The 23,477-nt window shown below is 40.3% G+C and overlaps 1 long non-coding RNA gene across 1 annotated transcript; it reads left to right on the top strand.

Moving 5' to 3' along the window:
• The first annotated feature begins 22,076 nt into the window (after positions 1-22,076).
• Positions 22,077-22,869, top strand: LOC133227411 (uncharacterized). The gene is made up of 2 exons (XR_009729810.1): positions 22,077-22,252; positions 22,611-22,869. It is a non-coding gene; the product is annotated as an uncharacterized LOC133227411 (long non-coding RNA).
• Positions 22,870-23,477: the final 608 nt, after the last annotated feature.

Below are 23,477 nucleotides of genomic sequence, written 5' to 3'. Positions count from 1 at the left end.
ATGTGGTCGAGAAGTCTATAGTCTAGTGACAGAGATGAGTAATTAAACAAATGACTTGAATATAATGTGGTAGGTGACAGGGGAAGTACAGCGTGAAATAGACCAGCTGTCGACACCCCCTGACCATTTATCCACAACAAATAGAAAAGAGGTGGGGAGGGGAGTAGGAGGGGCTGTTGAGCAGAGGTAACAGCAAGTACCAAGGTGAGCAAGCAAAGGAAGCTTGCGCAGCTTGAAGTGTGTCAGAAAAAGGGCTCATTTTGACTCTGACGTGGGCTCTGAGTGGGGCAGGCTAGGTAGAGTCCAAAAGATGCTGGAGAGTTTAACAAAAATACATGTATTATCTTTTTTTTTTTTTTACTTTGGGATATGAATTTTTTTTTACCTTTCAAATTTTATGTTTGCTCATGGAATGAATTGAAATCTAGTGTGTAATTTCAGATCAGACACAATGACGACTGTATTATTTTTGTTTTAAGAAGTATAAATATATTATAAGTTAGAAATTAACAATTAACCAGTCAGTGAAATTGACCTATATATAAGAAAATGTATCCAATAGCTAATACTTTGGAGAAGGCAATGGCAACCCACTCCAGTACTCTTGCCTGGAAAATCCCACGGACAGAGGAGCCTGGTAGGCTGCTGTCTATGGGGTCGCATAGAGTTGGACACGACTGAGTGACTCATTTTTCACTTTTCATGCACTGGAGAAGGAAATGGCAACCCACTCCAGTGTTCTTGCCTGGAGAATCCCAGGGATGGCGGAGCCTGGTGGGCTGCCATCTATGGGGTTGCACAGAGTCAGACACGACTGAAGTGCCTTAGCACCAGCAGCAGCAGCAGCTAATACTTTAATTTGTACCCATTTTATAGCAATATTTACTTCCAAGACTTCTAAATTTGTTCCTGCCTTTTAGATAATTATTTCTCATCTCTGAATGCTCTCCTGTAAATTCTGGAAACTGAAGAATGCATTTGTAGATAAGACATTAACTTGCGTTTACTAACTGTAGCTTTTGAGTTTGTTTTTTTTTTTTTTCTCTCTTTGTGGTTTGCTACTTGAACTATTCTTTACAGCCTTTATATTCACGGGATTCTTTCATATGGTGATTACAAGATTGACAGCTATTAAGTATGATGGTAAGTGAAAATAATATACTTTGATAGGGTGTTCAAAAAGCAGAGTGCTGTGTTTACATCCACCTTTCCTTCTATGGTTTGACCAGTATTATCAAAATACATGCATTTTCTTGATACAAAAGAAATTAATTTCATGTTAAGAATTTTTTCTGAGAATATCTTGAGCAACCTTCAAAATAGTAGCAAAAAGCCTGGTATATTACAAATTGATTTTGAAATTCTTTCCCTTAAACTGAATATGATGCTCTTTGGAGGTGAAAACAATTAAACACAGGACCAGCTGGATAACCAGGAATAGCCGCATCTTGGGGTTACATTAGAAAATATCTCTCCAGAGTGCCCACCGTTCATGAAATGTGCAAAAAACAGTGCTAAAGATTCCTGTGATAAGAAGAGATGTAAAGGGCATTGTTAGAACCTAGACATGAGGCATGGAATTAAATGTGAGTGGCTGGGTAAGCCTTACTGGGGAGGTGATGTTTCACATCAGGGAAGATGGTTTCTCTTTGCCCTTTCTCCCTTTCCCCTATTGCCTGATTATTTCTATTCACCCAGGATTTCTGGGGCCATGTGCTCAATTACCACACCAATGTAGTAATTAGGTAAAAAGACTCTGAAATAAAAGCATTCTGGATATGAGTTTGTAGTTCAAAGAAGAGGAACTTGTTCTTTTTCACTTGGTTTTTAAAATTTTATTTTATTGAAATTTAGTTGATTTACAACTTTGTGTTAGTTTTACATGTACAGCAAAGTGATTTAGTTATATATATACACACGTGTGTGTGTATACACCTGTTCTTTTAAATATTCTTTTCCATTATAGCTTATTACAGAATATTGAATATAGTTCCCTGTGCTGTGTAGTAGGACCTTGTTATTTATCCATTCTATATACAATAGTTTGTATCTGTTAATCTGCTAAGTTCAAACTTCCAATCCATCCCTCCCGCCCTTTGTCAACCACAAGCCTGTCCTCCATGTCTGTGAGTCTGTTTCTCTTTTGTAGATAAATTCATTTGTGTCCGATTTTAGATTCCCCTTATACGTGGTGTCATATGGGATCTGTCTTTCTCATTCTGACTTACTTCACTTAGTATGATGATGTCTGGGTCCATCCATGTTGCTACAAATGGCATTATTTCGTTCTTTTTTATGATCGAGTAATATCCCATTGTATATATGTACCACATCTTCTTTATCCATTTATCTGTCGATGGACAATTCCATGTCTTGCCTATTGTGAAGACTGCTGCTCGGAACAGAGTTGTGCGTGTATCTTTTTGAATTATAGCCTTGAAGGAGTTTTTTCTTGCTCACCGTCACTTTCTCTGTCTCAAGCCCCTTTCCATTGCCATGCCTTCCCCCTGACTTATTGACTTCTTTGTCAATGGAGATCTCCCCTGACCAACAGGCAATGCGATGGTAACCTAGATGGTTTCTAAATACTCAGGCATTCCCCGCCCCAGCACAGGAATTAATGTCCAGATGAGACAGAGGTCAGCTAACCAGGAAAGACCCTCAGAAAGACAGGGAAGGAGCTTCCCTGGTGGTCCAGTGGCTAAGACTCTGCACTCTCAGTGCAGGAGCCAGGGTTCGATTTCTAGTCAGAGAACTAGATCCCAGATGCTGCAACTAAGAGTTTGCATGCTGCAATTAAAGATCCTGCATGCAACAACCAAGATCTGTTGCAACCAAAAAAATGAATTAAAAAAAAAAATAAAAACAAAGAAAGACAGGGAGACAGAGACTAAAAGACACAAGTTTAACTGACAAGGACAGGGACACCCACACCACTGTATGAGGGGAAATGTACTGTCTTGGACGGCATTTGTCCTAAACAACTTGACAAATTTTTTAAAACTTGATATCTAAATGGAGAATGGCAATAAATATTTGAGGTAGAGAAGTCAAATCAAATGATGCTTTTTTTCTTCTCATGCATCTTATAGTCACTCTGAGAACAGACAGCCCTTTGACTGTTGAATAGGAAAATTTGGATATTCTAGGTAGGCTTAATTATCTGCAGTAGTTATCTTTTTCATTCATTTGTTCATTTATACAACAAAAATATATATAACACTTCCTATATCTCATACACTGTGAAACCAAAATATAAATAAAATGAAGTGAGCCTAATGAGGGAATCAGCAAGTACAGTATAATGATTTAAGTACAATATAAGTTTCAGGAAGGATGGGGACCATATTTGTATTCAAAATTCCATCCTTAATGCAACACATGACATATAAGAGGTATGTGTCAAATGTGTGTGTCTAATGTACATGCATAGCTTGGAAGCAGGACATATAATCAGATAGGGTGGGAGAATGAGGAATGTCCATCTGCGCTTGGAGACCATGTCTAGAGTGGCACCATTCTCCTTGATGGTGTGAATTTATGCAGCAGGGTTCAACTGCTTGATTTTCAATGAGATCATTGGATAATTTGGATCATAATAAGTTCCAGAAAGCAAAACATACAGGAGCAGAAAGGCCAAGGGCCCTCCTGGAAGCAGTTGAAGCAATGAAGCATAAAGTCTAGAATGAAGAGAGAAGGAATGAAGCTCAAAGAAAATGAAAAAATGGTCAGTGAACCAGAAACTTCATGAGGTTTCAAGATTGGAGAACGGGGCTTAAAATGAAGAAACAGGACAAAGAGGGGGATGTGTATGTATAAAAATGGGAAATGGAGCCATGGAGGATTATGTCAGTTTCCAGTGGGTATGCAGAAGTAGTTGTAGTTCAGTTGCTCAGTCGTGTCTGACTCTGCGACCCCATGGACCGCAGTACACTAGGCTTCCCTGTCCTTCACTATCTCCTGAAGTTCACTCAAATTCACGTCCATTGAATCAGTGATGCCATCCAGCCATCTCATCCTCTGTCATCCCCTTCTCCTCCTGCTTTACAATCTTTCCCAGCATCAGGTGGCCAAAGTATTGGAGCTTCAGCTTCCGCATCAGTCCTTCCAATGAATATTCAGGATTGATTTCCATTTAAGAAAAGAAGGTCAAAGCAATATGTAACACTTGGGCGGTGGTTGGGTCACCTTTGTTGTGTTGCACAATGGCAATAGTGGCAATGGAGGGGAAGAGCCCCAGGCCAAAGACATCATGGGAGCACTGGCAGGGAAGTCAGTAAGTGCGCATCCGAGAGGGAGAGCCCAGGTGGAATGAGCCTCAGAGTGAGTCTCAGCCAGGGTTTCCCCAGAAAGTGGAGCCTGAGTTAATTGAGCTTGCCTGTAGTTGATTGATTTTAGAAGAAATCCTAAGAAATAGGATGGGAGATTGGGGAGAGCAAGCAATGAGCACCACTGTGAGTGAGGGGGGCTCAGTCCTGTCCTCAAAATCTTCTGAGAAGCCATATGGAATAAACCTTAGAATTTATCCACTGGTGTCTTCTCCCCTTCATCAAGTGTTATGCTGGGCAGCTGAAACTTCCCATCAGTGAGGCGGTACCAGTGTGAGTGCAAAGCAAGTTTGTGCAGGTGTCCTGTGCTAAAGCTTCTAAGATGCCCCAGGTAGAAGTCAAAAGATAACAAGGTGCAGCTGAGGCAATACGCCATCAGCTTTCCAGCTGCCTGAAGCTGATTGGCACAGCAGTACTGGAGGAAAAAGGTGGGCAGAGAGAATGCGAGGTGGGATGCAAGAGGTGCCTGTGACAATGCGTTAAAGAGTCATTGTCTATGAGCAGTAGGTGGGAGCAAGTAGAAAGCCTAGGCACTGAGGGTGCCACAGACAGATGGTTTGGACGGCCAGAGTTTGATCGTTTTGGCCAAGGATGCCAAGGGAAAGTGAATGAAAAGTCATTTTTGTCTGAGCAAGACTCAACCCTGAGGAGGAGACTGAGATGGTAAGCTCTAGGCTCATCTGGACTTTCAGATGTTTCCTAGAACTAAGCAGGTTTAACCAGATCTAGAAATCTAATCAAGGCATGGATGATTGTGAAAGCAAGCTGTGACCTAACCAATAGTATCACGATTGATATCAGAAGTGTGGTCTGAAAGTAGAAATGTATAAGATTATCCATCTATATCTATTATCTATTTATAACTATATTTACCTATCAACTATACCCATATCTATCATTCTATCATCTATCTATACATTTATATGCATATATGTGTGCATGTGCAGTTTTTCTGGTAAAAGACGAACGGAAAAGAAGAAGGCATTAAGTTCAGTTTAGTTGATCAGTCGTGTCCAACTCTTTGTGATCCCATGAACTGCTTTCCTGTCCATCATCAACTCCTGGAGATTGCTCAACCTCATGTCAATCAAGTCGGTGATGCCATCCAATCATCTCATCTTCTGTCACCTTCTTCTCCTCTTGCCTTCAATATTTCCCAGCATCAGGGTCTTTTCTAATGGGTCGGCTCTTTGCAATAAAGTATTGTATCTTCAGCTTCAGCATTAGTCCTTCCAATGAATATTCAGGACCAATTTCCTTTAGGAATCACTGGTTTGATCTCCTTGCTGTCCAGGGGACTCTCAAGAGTCTTCTCCAACACCACAGTTTAAAAGCGTCAGTTCTTCAGTGCTCAGCCTTCTTTATGGTCTGACTCTCACATCCATACATGACTACTGGAAAATCCAGTAGCTTTGACTATACGGATCTTGTAGGCAAAGTAATGTCTGCTTTTTAATATGCTGTCTAGGTTGGTCATAGCTTTTCTTCTGAGGAGCAAGCCTCTTTTAATTTCATGACTGCAGCCACCATCTGCAGTGATTTTGGAGCCAAAGAGAATAAAGTCTTTCACTGTTTCCATTGTTTCCCCATTTTTTGCCCTGAAGTGATGGGACCAGATGCCATGATCTTAGTTTTTTGAATGTTGAATTTTAAGCCAACTTTTTCACTCTCCTCTTTCACTTTCATCAAGAGGCTCTTTAGTTCTTCGCTTTCCGTCATAAGGGTGGTGTCATCTGCATATCTGAGGTTACTGATATTTCTGAGGTTACTGATAATCTTGATTCCAGCATGTGCTTCTTCCAGCCCAGTATTTCATATGGTGTACTCTGCATATAAGTTAAATAAGCAGGATGACCATATACAGCCTTAACGTACTCTTTTCCTGATTTGGAATCAGTCTGTTGTTTTATGTCCAGTTATGTTTCTTCTTGACCTTCATACAGATTTCTCAGGAGGCAGGTAAGGTGGTCCGGTATTCCCATCTCTTGAAGAATTTTCCAGTTTGTTGTGATCAACAGTCAAAGTCTTTAGCATAGTCAATGAAGCAGAAGTAGATGTTTTTCTGAAAATCTCTTGAGTTTTCTGTGATCCAGCGGATGTTGGCAATATGATCTCTGGTTCCTCTGCCTCTTCTAAATCCAGCTTGAACATCCGGAAGTTCATGATTCACCTACTGCTGAAGCCTAGCCTGGAGAATTTTGAGCATTACTTTACTAGCGTGTAACATGAGTGCAATTGTGCAGTAGTTTGAACATTCTTTGGCATTGCCTTTCTTACGGATTGGCATGAAAACTGACATATTCCAGTTCCGTGGCCACTGCTAAGTTTTCCAAATTTGTGGGCATATTGAATGCAGCACTTAAACAGCATCGTCTTTGAGGATTTGAAATAGCTCAACTGGAATTCCATCACCTCCACTAGCTTTGTTCAAGTGATGCTTCCTAAGGCCCACTTGACTTCGCATTCCAGGATATCTGGCTCTAGATGTGTGATCACACCATCGTGGTTATCTGGGTCATGAAGATCTTTTTTGTATAGTTCTTCTGTATATTCTTGCCACCTCTTCTTAATATCTTCTGCTTCTATTAGGTCCATACCATTTATGTCCTTAATTGTGCCCCTTTTCCCATGAAATGTTCCCTTGGTATCTCTAATTTTCTTGAAGAGATATCCAGCCTTTCCCATTCTATTGTTTTCCTCTATTTCTTTGCATTGATCACTGAGGAAGGCTTTCTTATCTCTCCTTGCTATTCTTTGGAACTCTGCATTCAAATGGGTATATATTTCTTTTTCTCCTTTGCCTTTAGCTTCTCTTCTTTTCTCAGCTATTTGTAAGGCCTCCCAGGCAACCATTTTGCCTTTTTGCATTTTTTTTTTCTTGTGGATGGTCTTGATCACTGCCTCCTGTACAATGTTACGAAACTCTGTCCATAGTTCTTCTTCAGGCACTCTATCTATCAGATCTAATCCCTTGAATCTATTTGTCACTTCCACTGTATAATCATAAGGGATTTTATTTAGGTCATACCTGAATGGTCTAGCGGTTTTCCCTACTTTTTTCAATGTAACTGAGCCTCAAAAAGCTCCAATTTATAAAGATATAATTTATCTGATCCACTTGAAAGTTTTCTTCCTCGAGGTAAATTAACAAATTAGCGTTCTGATTTAGATAGAAGTCTTTTGAGAGTTTGTTTAGCCAGTGAAGCTCCCCTGAGCCTGAACGACTCTGGGCTTATGAATAAATCAAGTCTGTGGACCCCAAAGTGGAAGGTCACACCTGAGAACTCAGGGACTGCACCCTTTGCCCTATGAGAGTCTAGCTCACTTCCTCTGATATTTTAGAATTAATATTCTGATGTCAATACACGATGTCTGTGACGTATCATTGTGTGGAAGTAAAATTATGTCTGTGTGGCATAGTTTACTATTACTGCATAACAAATTAACACAAAGCTTGAAACAATACACACTTATTGTCTCAGAGTCCCTGTGGGTCAGAAATCTGAACATGGCTTAACTAGTTCTAATACTACAGACCCTTTCACAGACAACAATCAAGGTGTCAACTGGGAGTAGCTGTCTTCGGGTCTTAAGAATCTATTTCCCATCCCCTAGGGTTGTTGGCAGAATTGAGGCCACTGTGGACTGTTGGACCTAGGTTCTCAGTTTCTGGCTGGCTCTTCCTTCAGTTCCCTGCCCCATGGGCCTCTTCAACCTGGCAGCTTGCATCATCAAAACCAGCAAAAATCTGTTAGAGAAGTAATTATCTTTTGAAACATAATCATGGACATCCATCATATTTGTCAGATGCTATTGGCTAGAAGAGAGTCCATATTCAACAGACGGGGTTTGCATAAAAGTGTACAGAGATCATTGGCAACGAGCTTAGCACATACCTAGCAAGCTGTGTATCATTCTAAAGGGGTGTGTAGGTCAATTAGGGTACAAGCTAGGCTGCTACAACAAAGAGGTGCATATACAGTCTTAAAGGCTAGAAACTGAGTGCTCTCTTTCTCTCTCTCTCTCATTATAGACCAGATGTCTGCAGTCAGTCCAAGGTTGAGAAGTGGCTGTGCCTCTCCAAGGACCAAGGACCAAGGACCCAGGCTTCTTTTCTCCTGTTGCTCAATCTTCCTGCAAGATGCTGTTCTAGTCTGATGGTCACAACTGGTTCATACTTCATCCTCAATCTAATTTCTGGGAATGAAAAAGAGGAGATAAGGATGGAATCAAATTTATCTTAAGGATGTGATACATCAGAGGAGTTGCACTGGTCCCTCCTACTCACATCTCATGGGTGGGAACTGGGGCCCATGGCCATAGCTATGAGGAGGCTGAGAAATGTAGTTTTCTGTTGGTCAGCCATGTGCCTGTCAGAACTTGAGAGGAAGTTTCCTATTAAATAAAGAGAAGAGAATGGACACTGGAGAGGAACCAGTGGTCTCCACCAAAGTGCCCAAGAATGACAAAAGGGTTGAACCTTTACCTTGTTACTTTCAGGTCACACAGCAGATGTTTATTGCTCGCAACCCTGACATTCTCTTTGGAGCTCTGATAGTTACCTAGAAAATTCTGTATGTGGACTGGCATAGCTCCCAATTCTAGTTGAGCAATTTCAAGCTTCACTAAAATACTAATTGCAGCCCAAATGAGGGTTAGTTCAAATGTGGTGTTTTCCCAAAGTAGAAAGAAAAATTAGGTGCTTTGCAGATGACCTCAATGCTGTATGGCTGTATTTTGTTATTAAAATATCCTAAATGATAAAATCCAAACATATAACATATTAAAATTACTGGGTAATTGCTAATAAAGAGAAGGATTCTTAACTTTTTATACATTTGATCATCATAGTCCTTTAAATCAAGAGGGCTCCTAGTACATTTCACTTATTGTAAAAGGTTATAATGTATTTAAAAAGAAAAACTCTATTCCCCTATTGACACAAAGCAAGTTGGTGCCTGATAAGTTCTATTAGAAAGACAAGCACTGATTAGGTTTTGATTGCCATGTTGTCTGCGTCATTTCCAGACACTGACAGTGGATGATTTCCAGCTGACACAGTGAAACCCAGAACAATGCCTAGTGTTTCTGAATTTTAATTAGTTTTAAAACTTTCCTTTATTGCATTATTTGATAGTGCCAACTCTGTGGACAGAGGAGCCTGGGGGGCTACAGTCCATGGGGTTGCAAAGAGTCAGACATGACTGAGCGGCTAATACTTTCATTTTCATGGCTAATGAGGGGCTTCCCAAGTGGTGCTAATAGTAAAGAAACTGCCTGCCAACACAGGAGACATAAGAGATGCAGGTTTGATCCCTGGAGGAAGGCATGGCAATTCACTTCAGTATTCTTGCCTGGAGAATCCCAAGGACAGAGGAGCCTGGTGGGTTACAGTCCATAGTGTCACATAGAGTTGGACACAAGTGAAGCAACTTAGCACACACACATAGCTAATGAATTCTCATTGATTTATCCATCTTGAAAACTTTTAGGAGAACCACTAACCAGTGTCCAGAGAGGCAGATAGGGTCCACTAGAAAGTTAGGAGAAGTCCCTGAGCTGCATTTTTGAAAGCTATCAAGTTTTTTCTTTAAATAATTACCTTAGTCTGATGGCATTTTGCCAGAAGTATTAAGAAATTCAGATGCATCTCTTGTCTTTCACTCAGTTATTGACAGTTTACAGCTATGTTTCAGATTTTTTTAAAGCAGAATGCAGTTAGAATAATTCATCCGGTTTACTTTTCCACCTTCTAGTGAAGGAGTCCCAGTGTGGATTCCAAGGAACTGTTTGTGGAGTTTCTTGACACTCTTGAAATTATATGTAAAATTTGTGTTCATGTGCAAAGACTTTGACATCAAAGACTAAGAGAGTCTTTGACACTAAAAAGGTTAAGGGCAATTATTTCAGTGGCTGGATAACACAGTGATGAAATAAGACTGAAAAAATAATAGAAATAACAACCATCACTTATTGAGCAATTCCTACCTGTCAGGTATTATGTTGAACTCTTTATATAAAATATATCATTTCATCCTCACAGCAATCCTATAAAGGATGCTGTAATACCCCCATTTAACAGAAAGAGAGAGAAAGTCTGGCATGTTTTGGAAGCATCAACCAAATAAGGAGTTGGACTGCACAGTGGGAAGGGAGAGGAGTAAGATTATAAAGCTGTGAAGTTAGTAGAAAAGAGAAGCTCACGTAGCTTGACTGTCACTCGGCTAATAAATGAGAGAAGCCCAATTTGAACTCAAGGTGATCTCACTCCAAAGCCTGTGCCTCCAATTTCCATGTCTGAACCTCCTGTTGTGGAAACAGGAGTGGGTAGAACCTGCTTTATGCTGATGTACAATAATCTACACCCAGAGAACAGTTCAAAGATGGGGCAAAGGTTTGGGCTTATTGTTTAGTTTTAAAGTTAGGGGTTATTCATCATTTGTTTATCCATCCATTCATTCATCTGTGTCTTGAATATTTATTGAGCACCTCATGGGCACTAATCATGTTGCTAAATGCTAGGACCTCAAGATCAAAGGTCATGTCCCTCTTCCCAAGGGAGCTTACAAATTAATGGAGACATGGATTTGCTAACCCTCCATGACAGAAGAATGTGAAGGAACTGAAATGAATTTATGAACAAACTACAATAAGAACATAGGAGAAGAGATACTTAAATCTCCCTAGAGGGGCCAGAGATCCTTTAAAAGGTGAGAAACCCTAGAAATGAGAATTGTAAAGAGAGTTGCTTTTAGGAAGATAAGCTGAGCAATGTGCAGATGAGAGAGAAGGAGGGGGAAAAGAATATACAATGTATTTGCGGAATTTCGCATGGTTTGACGTTACAAAAGCATGAAGGGTGAAGAGGAGGCGGAGGTAGGTTGAGGCACAGTTCCAAGACTGACAATCAGGCCTGGCTGTGTAGACCCTGGGATGGCAGGCTCCATCGAGGATGAAGTGTTGCTGGCATTGTGTGAGCAGCAGAGAGACAGGGTTCTATCTTTGCTTTAGAAAGTTCACTCTGACAGCCCCGGGGAGGAAGGGTGGAGGGGGACTGAGATCAAAGCCTGCATAGCTTCTAGGAGACTACGGAGCCACACAGGTAACCAGACGACGTCGTCCTGGACTAGAACAGAGGCAGCGGAATGGATTCAAGAGACAAGGGAACACATGTATGCCTGTGGCGGATTCATTTTGATATTTGGCAAAACTAATACAATTATGTAAAGTTTAAAAATAAAATAAAATTAAGGGGAGGAGCCAAGATGGCGGAGGAGTAGGACGGGGAGAACACTTTCTCCCCCACAAATTCATCAAAAGAGCATTTAAATGTCGAGTAAATTCCACAAAACAACTTCTGAATGCCGGCAGAGGACATCAGGCACCCAGAAAAGCAACCCAACTCTTCGAAAGGAGGTAGGAAAAAATATTAAAAACAAAAAAAAGAGACAAAAGAGGGAGGGACGGAGTTCCGTCCCGGGAAGGGAATCTTAAAAAGAGAGAAGTTTCCAAACATCAGGAAACCTTCTCACTGCCGAATCTGTGCCGAGCTTTGGAAGCACAGAGGGCAACATAACAGGGAGAAAAAATAAATAAACAATTTAAAACTCGCAGATTGCGAGCCCTACGGTAACTCCCCCAGCAGAGAAGCAGCGCAGACGCCTGCATCCGCCATTAGCGAATCGGGGCTGGGCAGGGAGGCGCGGCGTGGGCTGCATCGCTGAGAGTAAGAATCTGGCCTGAATACCCTGAGCGCTATCTGAGCGAAATAATTTGGGCTAGCAAACCAGACTGTGGGATACCAACCACGCGAAAAGCCAGCCCTAACCTAAGACACCGCCAGGCCCGCGCATGGAACAAAGGACTGAACAGAGATAGCCGGCTGCAGATCTTCCCCCTCCGGTGACAGGCAGCCAGAGCCGGAAGGGGGCAATCGCAGCCCCAGAGAGACATTATCTATAAAATTGTAAGCAGGCTTCTTTGCTAACTAAAACTTCTTGGGGGTCTGGACGGTCAACATCTGCCTGAGAAGGTGCGCCGGTTTTACATCCAGATAACCGAGTGGCGGGGAGGCGATAAGTCGCAGCATTGGCGCTCGCCTGGGAAGAGCAAATTGGCGCTCGGACCTGGGAAGAGCACAAAACGCAGGCCCAACTGAGTCTGCGCCTCTGCGGACTACCCGAGTGCCTGAACCTGAGCGGCTTGGACCTGGGAGGTGCATGCAGCCCAGGGCCAGCCTCGGATTGTTCCCGGCGGAACAACCTAGAGTCCGAGCAGTGTGGACAGGGAGGCTACACGCGCCGTGAGCGGGGGCAGACCCAGGGTGGCTGAGGCACTGCGAGCCCACGCCAGTGTTATTTGTTTGCAGCATCCCTCCCTCCCTCCCCACAGCGCGACTGAACAAGTAAGCCTAAAAAAAAAAAAAAAAAAAAAAAGTGTCCTCCACCGTGCCCTTTGAGTCAGGGAGGAAACCAGATACTGAAGAGACTAGCAAACAGAAGAAGATATAACAGAGGGAAACGCCTTGGAAGCTACAGGCAATAGATCAAAACCCTGTGGTTACTACGGACTACATAGGAAGGGGCCTATAGATCTTGAGAAATATAAATCTGACCAAGGAACTAGCCAAAAATGAACTGAACCCACAACACCCACAAAAAAAGAAACAAAAAAGTCCTAGATATATTTTTATTATTTTTACAATCATTCTTTCTTTTTTTTTTTAATTAAAAAAAAAAAAAAGTTTAAGTCCCCTATTGTTCCTTTAATTTTCACTTTTATAACCTATTACTCTGCAAAAAAAAAAAAAAAAAGACCCTATTTTTTTCTTCTTCAGCAAACTTCATATATATATATTCTATAATTTTTTGACCTTGTTGTTTTTTTTTGTTGTTGTTGGTTTTTGTTTTTTTCTTCTTTTCTTTAACATTGTATTTTTGAAATTCCAAACTCTACTCTAGATTTTTAATTTTCGCTTTTTGGTATATGTTATCAATTTTGTACCTATAGTTTTTTTTTATATAATTTCTGTGATTTTTTTTTTTTCTTCTTCTTCTCTGTTTCTTTCTCTTCTTCTTTTATATAACATTGTATATCTGAAATTCCAAACTTTACTCTAGATTTTCAATTTATGCTTTTTGGTATTTGATATCAATTTTGTACCTGTATTTTCTTTATAATTTTTGTGACATTGTTCGTATTTGTTTGTTTCTTTTCTCTCTTTATTTTTCTTCTTCTTCTTCTTCTTTTTTTTTTTTTTTAACATTGTATTTTTGAAATTCCAAACTCTACTCTAGATTTTTAATTTTTGCTTTCTGGTATTAGTTATCAATTTTGTACCTGTACTTTCTTTATAATTTTCACGACCTTGTTTGTTTTTGTTTGTTCATTTTTTCTCTCTTTCTTTTCCTTCTTCTTTTCTTTAACATCGTATTTTTGAAATTCCAAACTCTACTCTAGATTTTTAATTTTCGCTCTCTGGTATTAGTTATCAATTTTGTACCTGTACTTTCTTTATAATTTTCGCGACCTTGTTTGTTTTTGTTTGTTCGTTCTTTCTCTCTTTCTTTTCCTTCTTCTTTTCTTTAACATCGTATTTTTGAAATTCCAAACTCTACTCTAGATTTTTAATTTTCGCTTTCTGGTATTAGTTATCAATTTTGTACCTGTACTTTCTTTATAATTTTCGCGACCTTGTTTGTTTTTGTTTGTTCGTTCTTTCTCTCTTTCTTTTCCTTCTTCTTTTCTTTAACATCGTATTTTTAAAATTCCAAACTCTACTCTAGATTTTTAATTTTTGCTTTTATGTATTTGTTACCAATTTTGTACCTTTAAGGACCCAATCTTCAGGACCCATTTTTCACTAGGGAGTGAGATTACTGGCTTGACTGCTCTCTCTCCCTTTGGACCCTCCTTTTTCTCCACCAGGTCGCCTGTGTCTCCTCCCTAACCCCTCTCTACTCTACCCAACTCTGTGAATTTCTGTGTGTTCCAGATGGTGGAGAACACTTAGGGAACTGATTACTGGCTGGATCTGTCTCCCTCCTTTTCATTCCCCCTTTTATCCTTCTGGCCACCTCTGTTACCTTCCTCCTTCTTCTCTTCTCTGTATAACCCCGTGAACATCTCTGAGTGGTCCAGTTGTGGAGTGCACATAAGGAAGTGACTACTGGCTAGCCCACTCTCTCCACTATTGATTCACCTCATCTCATTTGGGTCACCTCCAACTCCCTCCTCCCTCTTCTCTTCTCCATGTAACCCTGTGAACCTCTCTGAGTGACCCTCACTGTAGAGAAACTTATCATCTTTAATGTAGATGTTTTATCAATGGTGCTGTATAGAAGGAGAAGTTTTGAAACTACTGTAAAAATAAGACCGATAATCGGAAGCAGGAGACTTAAGTCCAAACCCTGACTCCAGGGAACTCCTGACTCCAAGGAACATTCATTGACAGGAGCTCATCAAATGCCTCCATACCGACACTGAAACCAAGCACCACACAAGGGCCAATAAGTTCCAGGGCAAGACATACCAAGCAAATTCTCCAGCAACAAAGGAACACAGTCCTGAGCTTCAAGATACAGGCTGCCCAAAGTCACCCCAAAACTATAGACATCTCATAACTCATTACTGGACATTTCATTGCACTCCAGAGAGAAGAAATACAGCTCCACCCACCAGAACACCGACACAAGCTTCCCTAACGAGGAAACCTTGATAAGCCACCTGTACAAACCCACACACAGTGAGGAAACGCCATAATAAAGAGAACTCCACAAACTGCCAGAATACAGAAAGGACACTCCAAACTCAGCAATTTAAACAAGATGAAGAGACAGAGGAATACTCAGCAGATAAAGGAACAGGATAAATGCCCACCAAACCAAACAAAAGAGGAAGAGATAGGGAATCTACCTGATAAAGAATTCCGAATAATGATAGTGAAATTGATCCAAAATCTTGAAACTAAAATGGAATCACAGATAAATAGCCTGGAGACAAGGATTGAGAAGATGCAAGAAAGGTTTAACAAGGACCTAGAAGAAACAAAAAAGAGTCAATATATAATGAATAATGCAATAAGTGAAATTAAAAACACTCTAGAGGCAACAAATAGCAGAATAACAGAGGCAGAAGACAGGATTAGTGAATTAGAAGATAGAATGGTAGAAATAAATGAATCAGAGAGGATAAAAGAAAAACGAATTAAAAGAAATGAGGACAATCTCAGAGACCTCCAGGACAATATTAAACGCTACAACATTCGAATCATAGGGGTTCCAGAAGAAGAAGACAAAAAGAAAGACCATGAGAAAATACTTGAGGAGATAATAGTGGAAAACTTCCCTAAAATGGGGAAGGAAATAATCACCCAAGTCCAAGAAACCCAGAGAGTCCCAAACAGGATAAACCCAAGGAGAAACACCCCAAGACACATATTAATCAAATTAACAAAGATCAAACACAAAGAACAAATATTAAAAGCAGCAAGGGAAAAACAACAAATAACACACAAGGGAATTCCCATAAGGATAACAGCTGATCTTTCAATAGAAACTCTTCAAGCCAGGAGGGAATGGCAAGACATACTTAAAATGATGAAAGAAAATAACCTACAGCCCAGATTATTGTACCCAGCAAGGATCTCATTCAAGTATGAAGGAGAAATCAAAAGCTTTTCAGACAAGCAAAAGCTGAGAGAATTCTGCACCACCAAACCAGCTCTCCAACAAATACTAAAGGATATTCTCTAGACAGGAAACACAAAAACGGTGTATAAACTCGAACCCAAAACAATAAAGTAAATGGCAACGGGAACATACTTATCAGTAATTACCTTAAATGTGAATGGGTTGAATGCCCCAACCAAAAGACAAAGACTGGCTGAATGGATACAAAAACAAGACCCCTACATATGTTGTCTACAAGAGACCCACCTCAAAACAGGGGACACATACAGACTGAAAGTGAAGGGCTGGAAAAAGATTTTCCATGCAAATAGGGACCAAAAGAAAGCAGGAGTAGCAATACTCATATCAGATAAAATAGACTTTAAAACAAAGGCGGTGAAAAGAGACAAAGAAGGTCACTACATAATGATCAAAGGATCAATCCAAGAAGAAGATATAACAATTATAAACATATATGCACCCAACACGGGAGCACCACAGTACGTAAGACAAATGCTAACAAGTATGAAAGGAGAAATTAACAATAACACAATAATAGTGGGAGACTTTAATACCCCACTTACACCTATGGATAGATCAACTAAACAGAAAATTAACAAGGAAACACAAACTTTAAACGATACAATAGACCAGTTAGACCTAATTGATATCTATAGGTCATTTCATCCCAAAACAATGAATTTCACCTTTTTCTCAAGCGCACATGGAACCTTCTCCAGGATAGATCACATCCTGGGCCATAAAGCTAGCCTTGGTAAATTCAAAAAAATAGAAATCATTCCAAGCATTTTTTCTGACCACAATGCAGTAAGATTAGATCTCAATTACAGGAGAAAAACTATTAAAAATTCCAACATATGGAGGCTGAACAACACGCTGCTGAATAACCAACAAATCACAGAAGAAATCAAAAAAGAAATCAAAATTTGCATAGAAACGAATGAAAATGAAAACACAACAGCCCAAAACCTGTGGGACACGGTAAAAGCAGTCCTAAGGGGAAAGTTCATAGCAATACAGGCACACCTCAAGAAACAAGAAAAAAGTCAAATAAATAACCTAACTCTACACCTAAAGCAACTAGAAAAGGAAGAAATGAAGAACCCCAGGGTTAGTAGAAGGAAAGAAATCTTAAAAATTAGAGCAGAAATAAATGCAAAAGAAACAAAAGAGACCATAGCAAAAATCAACAAAACCAAAAGCTGGTTCTTTGAAAGGATAAATAAAATTGACAAACCATTAGCCAGACTCATCAAGAAACAAAGGGAGAAAAATCAAATCAACAAAATTAGAAACGAAAATGGAGAGATCACAACAGACAACACAGAAATACAAAGGATCATAAGAGACTACTATCAACAATTATATGCCAATAAAATGGACAACGTGGAAGAAATGGACAAATTCTTAGAAAAGTACAACTTTCCAAAACTGGATCAGGAAGAAATAGAAAATCTTAACAGACCCATCACAAGCATGGAAATTGAAACTGTAATCAAAAATCTTCCAGCAAACAAAAGCCCCGGTCCAGACGGCTTCACAGCTGAATTCTACCAAAAATTTAGAGAAGAGCTAACACCTATCCTGCTCAAACTCTTCCAGAAAATTGCAGAGGAAGGTAAACTTCCAAACTCATTCTATGAGGCCACCATCACCCTAATACCAAAACCTGACAAAGATCCCACAAAAAAAGAAAACTACAGGCCAATATCACTGATGAACATAGATGCAAAAATCCTTAACAAAATTCTAGCAATCAGAATCCAACAACACATTAAAAAGATCATACACCATGATCAAGTGGGCTTTATCCCAGGGATGCAAGGATTCTTCAATATCCACAAATCAATCAATGTAATACACCACATTAACAAATTGAAAAATAAAAACCATATGATTATCTCAATAGATGCAGAGAAAGCCTTTGACAAAATTCAACATCCATTTATGATAAAAACTCTCCAGAAAGCAGGAATAGAAGGAACATACCTCAACATAATAAAAGCTATATATGACAAACCCACTGCAAACATTATCCTCAATGGTGAAAAATTGAAAGCATTTCCTCTAAAGTCAGGAACAAGACAAGGGTGCCCACTTTCACCATTACTATTCAACATAGTTTTGGAAGTTTTGGCCACAGCAATCAGAGCAGAAAAAGAAATAAAAGGAATCCAAATTGGAAAAGAAGAAGTAAAACTCTCACTATTTGCAGATGACATGATCCTCTACATAGAAAACCCTAAAGAGTCCACCAGAAAATTACTAGAAATAATCAATGACTACAGTAAAGTTGCAGGATATAAAATCAACACACAGAAATCCCTTGCATTCCTATACACTAATAATGAGAAAACAGAAAGAGAAATTAAGGAAACAATTCCATTCACCATTGCAACGGAAAGAATAAAATACTTAGGAATATATCTACCTAAAGAAACTAAAGACCTATATATAGAAAACTATAAAACACTGGTGAAAGAAATCAAAGAGGACACTAATAGATGGAGAAATATACCATGTTCATGGATTGGAAGAATCAATATAGTGAAAATGAGTATACTACCCAAAGCAATTTATAGATTCAACGCAATCCCTATCAAGCTACCAACAGTATTCTTCACAGAGCTAGAACAAATAATTTCACAATTTGTATGGAAATACAAAAAACCTCGAATAGCCAAAGCGATCTTGAGAAAGAAGAATGGAACTGGAGGAATCAACTTACCTGACTTCAGGCTCTACTACAAAGCCACAGTTATCAAGACAGTATAGTACTGGCACAAAGACAGAAATATTGATCAATGGAATAAAATAGAAAGCCCAGAGATAAATTCACGCACATATGGACACCTTATCTTCGACAAAGGAGGCAAGAATATACAATGGATTAAAGACAATCTCTTTAACAAGTGGTGCTGGGAAATCTGGTCAACCACTTGTAAAAGAATGAAACTGGACCACTTTCTAACACCATACACAAAAATAAACTCAAAATGGATTAAAGATCTAAACGTAAGACCAGAAACTATAAAACTCCTAGAGGAGAACATAGGCAAAACACTCTCTGACATACATCACAGCAGGATCCTCTATGACCCACCTCCCAGAATATTAGAAATAAAAGCAAAAATAAACAAATGGGACCTAATTAACCTTAAAAGCTTCTGCACATCAAAGGAAACTATTAGCAAGGTGAAAAGACAGCCTTCAGAATGGGAGAAAATAATAGCAAATGAAGCAACCGACAAACAACTAATCTCAAAAATATACAAGCAACTCCTACAGCTCAACTCCAGAAAAATAAACGACCCAATCAAAAAATGGGCCAAAGAACTAAATAGACATTTCTCCAAAAAAGACATACAGATGGCTAACAAACACATGAAAAGATGCTCAACATCACTCATTATCAGAGAAATGCAAATCAAAACCACTATGAGGTACCATTTCACACCAGTCAGAATGGCTGCGATCCAAAAGTCTACAAATAATAAATGCTGGAGAGGGTGTGGAGAAAAGGGAACCCTCTTACACTGTTGGTGGGAATGCAAACTAGTACAGCCACTATGGAGAACAGTGTGGAGATTCCTTAAAAAACTGGAAATAGAACTGCCTTATGATCCAGCAACCCCACTGCTGGGCATACACACTGAGGAAACCAGAAGGGAAAGAGACACGTGTACCCCAATGTTCATCGCAGCACTGTTTATAATAGCCAAGACGTGGAAGCAACCTAGATGTCCATCAGCAGATGAATGGATAAGAAAGCTGTGGTACATATACACAATGGAGTATTACTCAGCCATTAAAAAGAATACATTTGAATCAGTTCTAATGAGGTGGATGAAACTGGAGCCTATTATACAGAGTGAAGTAAGCCAGAAGGAAAAACATAAATACAGTATACTAACGCATATATATGGAATTTAGAAAGATGGTAACAATAACCCGGTGTACGAGACAGCAAAAGAGACACTGATGTATAGAACAGTCTTATGGACTCTGTGGGAGAGGGAGAGGGTGGGAAGATGTGGGAGAATGGCAATGAAACATGTAAAATATCATGTAGGAAACGAGTTGCCAGTCCAGGTTCGATGCATGATGCTGGATGCTTGGGGCTGGTGCACTGGGACGGCCCAGAGGGATGGTATGGGGAGGGAGGAGGGAGGAGGGTTTGGGATGGGGAACACATGTATACCTGTGGTGGATTCATTTTGATATTTGGCAAAACTAATACAATTATGTAAAGTTTAAAAATAAAATAAAATTGGAAGAATAAAAAAAAAATAAAAAAATAAAATAACTGCAATATGTTAAAAGATTTAGTGGGAAATATCCACACCTTGCATAAAAAGATGTGGATTATAAGCAGAAAGATGAAGAATGTAAGCATGTGTAAATGGAAAAGTTAGAAATAAAAATTATAGTATCAGAAATTGAGTTTCTTCAATTAAAAAATATCATCAATGAAAAAAATAAAAATAAAAATAAAATTAAATTAAAAAAAAAACAAACAAACAAAAAAAAATAAAATAAAAATCAAAAAAAAAAAAAAAAAAGAGACAATTGGCGCGTAGATTCAGTAGGCCTTGGTGGTTGATGGATTACAGAAGGCGAGGGAGAGGCCAAAGGCTAACATCATTCCCAAGGGTGTGACTTGAACAACTGGCAGATGATGGTGCTGACAATCACAGGCTGGGAACACAGCAAGAGAAAGGGAATAGGTAAGAGTTCACACTGGGACTTGTTGAGTTAGAGGCACCTGCGAGACATCCCAGGGGAGATATCCCAAAGGCAATTCCTTCCTGTGGCACAGAAGGCCTGTGGCTTCCCATGTGGCACTAGTGGTAAAGAATCTGCCTACAATATAGGAGACACAGGTTTGATCTCTGAGTTGGGAAGATCCCCTGGAGCAGAAAATGGCAACCTGCTCCAGTATTCTTGCCTAGGAAATCCTATGGACAGAGGAGTCTGATGGGTCCATGGGTCTCAAAAGAGTCAGATGTGCCTAAGCACACGGTTGTTTACAGAAGGTGTGAACCTCAAGGCTGCTCAGTAGTCTGCAGTGGATTCAGGGAGAAAGGGCGTCCTTTCTGTGTGTTTCTTTGCCAATAAGGCCACCAAGGCTGCTTTTGGTCTGAGTCCCAGGCTGTCCTGAGAATTAGCTCCTTTAAGATCTGATTATATCTAACCCTTTTTATTCACAGTGCCTCCAAACCACTCCGTAGAACCCAGGAGAACCTCATCTCTTTCCCTCTAGTCAACATGTGTAATCCCTTCCCTCTTCCTTTATCCAGAACCCTGGGATCCCTATGCATATGGGCAAGAAAAAACACGCATCTTTATCAGTTTTTTTGTTTGTTTTTAAAATATTTTATTTGTTTATTTATTTGACGGGGCTTAGTAATGGCATGTGGGACCTAGTTCCCTGACCAGGGATCAAACCCAGGTCCCCTGCATTGGGACCTCGGAGTCTTAGCCACTGGACCACCCTGGAAGTCCCTTATATCAGGTTTAAGGTGAGGAGATTACCACATCCCCAGTCTCCATTCATGGGCTCTTTTCCCTGCTACCCATATGTGTGAATAAAGTCTAGAGTGAGAGTGAAAATGTTGATAATGATTAGCTCTATGTGGTGGGATGACGGATAGTTTTTACACCTTTTTGTGCTCAGTCGCTTCAGTTGTGTCCAACTCTTTGCGACCTATGGACTGCAGCCTGCCAGGCTCCTCTGTCCGTGGGATGCTCCAGGCACGAATACTGGAGTGGGTATCTTTTTACTCACCTTGATTTGAAAAGTTGCTATTGATGTCAAAATAGAACTTTTAAGAGCTGCAGACTTTGTAATCTTCCATTCCGTCATTTCTACTGCCCGTGCCTGAGGCTGCTCTGTGATCAGGCACAGAGCCTGCACCTGGATGCCACCCATGGATCCTGCCCGTCCCAGTTTTCATCTCCGCTCAGCCCCTGCCCTGCGATCAGCTGGAAATCACACAGCCAGTGAAAGACAGAACCCATGTAAAAGAGAACTGATTGCTGTGAGCATTAACCGAATTGTAGGGCATGTGACAAGGGAACTGTAGCAGGCTGTAATCAGAGGAGAGAGAGAGCTCTAGTTCTCATCGCTGTGACATCACCGCTCATTGAATGGAAACCATGGCAATGAGTTAACAATGTGAAATAGTAGTCTCCTGAATGCTGCAACGAAGAGGAAGGTGGAACAATGGAAAGGTAGCTGGAAGGAACACGTCAGCCAGGACAAGTGTGAAACCCTGGATCCCGGTGTAATTTAAACTGGGCCGTGGGGGGAAGGTGACTTAGGGTACAGTGGGCCACTGCCCAGGGCATTACTCACCTGGTACCTGTCTGGTGACACCCTGGCCTCAATAGGAATATTGCCTGACACCATAGAAATGCTAGAAATGCTGTCCTCTGAGTCAGTACTCATCCTTGCGGAGGTTAAAAATTAACCGGGGCCTTTACACAGCCCCCACGCACACCTTCGGACTTCAGAAATGTCTCCTCACTGAGGCCTCTTTGGCCTGCTGGCACCACACCCTTTGTGTAATTCTTTTTTATTGTTTCACAGCCAACAGCAACACTCCTTCTGAATGGTGACGGCGTCTACTGGAAAGGCCTCCTGGGGGCCCAGGGCTGGCTCCAGCCCAGTGTTGCAGGGCCCTGGAGGGTTGTGATGGCCCTCAGAAGTGAGCAGCTCTTTAGTGACCTGACTTCTGGAATTTACCTGGACTGTCTCCAGCTTCCCAGACTCTCTCTGAAGGGAGTTTGCTTCCTCGGGGCTATTATTTAACATTTTTACTGAAGTAGAGTTGATTTACAGTGTTGTACTAATGTCTGCAAAGTGACTCATTTATACATATATATACATTCCTTATCACATTATTTTCCATTACATTTTATCACAAGATATTGAATATAGTTACCTGTGCTACACAGTAGGACCTTGTCGGTTATCCATTCTGTATATACTAATTTGCGTCTGCAAATCTCAAACTCCCAGTCCTTCCCTCCTCCACCTGCTCCTCCTACCCTTTGGCAACTGCAAGTCTATTCTCCTGAGTCTGTTTCGTAGCTGAGTTCATTTGTGTCCTGTTTTAGAGTCCACATGTAAGTGATATCCTATGGTATTTGTCTTTCTCTTTCTGACTGACTTTGCTTAGCATGAGAATTTCTAGGCCCATCCATGTCACTGCATTATTTCATTCTTACCATGGCTGAGTAGTATTCCTGAGGCCCATTTTTACCTCTGGGAGAGTGCCAGGATTGGGTGAGTACAGGGAGAGTCTCTCCAGTTCTTCAAATACTCCAGCCATGAATTAGCTCAGGCCTAAAATGCCGTAGTTAGAGTCCTTCTCGTCCTTTGATCATCGTTAAAACTCAAATCACTCTACAAATAGAGGTCAGATGGGTGCGTGGAGACAATAATACTCTCTGT

Source organism: Bos javanicus, chromosome 16, assembly GCF_032452875.1.
Source record: "Bos javanicus breed banteng chromosome 16, ARS-OSU_banteng_1.0, whole genome shotgun sequence".
NCBI classification, from domain to species: Eukaryota; Metazoa; Chordata; class Mammalia; order Artiodactyla; family Bovidae; genus Bos; species Bos javanicus.
This window is presented reverse-complemented; position numbering and strand designations above follow the sequence as displayed.